The sequence below is a fragment of the Morone saxatilis genome, unplaced genomic scaffold (genome assembly GCF_004916995.1).
Source record: "Morone saxatilis isolate NCDOM2014 unplaced genomic scaffold, NCSU_SB_2.0 Contig22, whole genome shotgun sequence".
Taxonomy (NCBI): Eukaryota; Metazoa; Chordata; class Actinopteri; family Moronidae; genus Morone; species Morone saxatilis.
The window spans coordinates 14,590,165-14,591,499 of record NW_023339785.1 but is presented as its reverse complement, the minus strand read 5'-3'; the positions used below and the strand labels follow the sequence as shown (position 1 = coordinate 14,591,499).

General features: G+C 40.9%; 1 pseudogene; it reads left to right on the top strand.

Moving 5' to 3' along the window:
- Positions 1-7: 7 nt before the first annotated feature.
- Positions 8-1,335, top strand: part of LOC118333991 — a 14,537-nt pseudogene continuing 13,209 nt past the window's right edge.

Sequence of the window (1,335 nt, the reverse complement as noted above, 5' to 3'; positions counted from 1 at the left end):
TGGAATATCTCTTTACATCTACAGTTTTTGTCGAAGATAAAATGTGGGACAGAACAATGAGACGGCAAGTACTGTTGTTCATCTCGATTTTATCTCTCAGCTCAGTGTTCGGGCAGGTCACATACTCCATTCCTGAGGAAATGTCAAAAGGCTCTCTAGTTGGTAACATAGCGCAGGATTTAGGTTTAGACGTGAAAAGATTGAAGTCCGGTAAAGCTCGCATATATACAGGAGACAGTGCAGAATACATCGAGCTGAATAAAGACAGAGGAGTCCTGCTTGTGAAAGAGAGAATCGACAGAGAGTCGCTCTGTGGACAGACAACACCTTGCGCTTTACATCTTCAAATTACACTGGAAGACCCGATTGAATTCTTTACTGTCACAGTCGAAATAAATGACATTAACGATAATGCACCCAGCTTTAAAAAGGATGAGATGAAATTTAGGATCAGTGAGTCGGCTGTGATTGGGGCAAAATTTGTGTTAGAAAGAGCTATGGATCTAGATGTGGGTGTGAACGGATTGCAGAGTTATTCGCTGAAACCTACAGATAATTTTCATCTCAAACTCCAAAATCAGCAAGATGGGAGTAAAAAGGTGGAGATGGTTTTGCAAAAACATCTAGACAGAGAGGCGCAAGAGCACCTCTCTTTAACCCTCACAGCTATTGACGGTGGTGATCCTCAGCTGTCGGGAACAATGCGAGTAGACATTTCAGTGTTAGACGCTAATGACAATGCCCCAGTATTTACGCAGGAAGTATATAAGGTTACTATAGCGGAGACGGCTACAAAGGGAGCAATTTTGAGTACCGTTAGTGCTATAGATGCAGATCAAGGTTCAAATGGAAAAGTGTCGTATTCAATAACAAACACGTTGGATGATGTCCCTCTTATGTTTCAAATCGACGAAGAAAATGGTGTTGTAGCTTTATCTGGAAACCTGGATTATGAAAAGGCACAGCAATATGAAATACACGTACAAGCTAGTGATGATGGAGGACTAACAGATTCGTGTAAAATTATTGTAGAGGTAACCGATACGAACGACAATCACCCATCTATTAATATTATGTCTAAAACTAATTCAATATCAGAAAATTCTAGGCCAGGAACTGTCGTAACTATATTTAATGTTGAAGATCCTGACTCTGGGGAAAATGGTAAAGTGTCGTGTAGTATCAAAGAACACATGCCATTTCTGATGAAAACAACGTCAAAAAAATTCTTTAGCCTAGTAACAGACAGTGATTTAGACAGAGAGACAGCCTCTGAGTATAATATCACAGTGACCTGCTCTGATGAGGGAGTGCCCTCCCTCTCCAGCAGCGTCA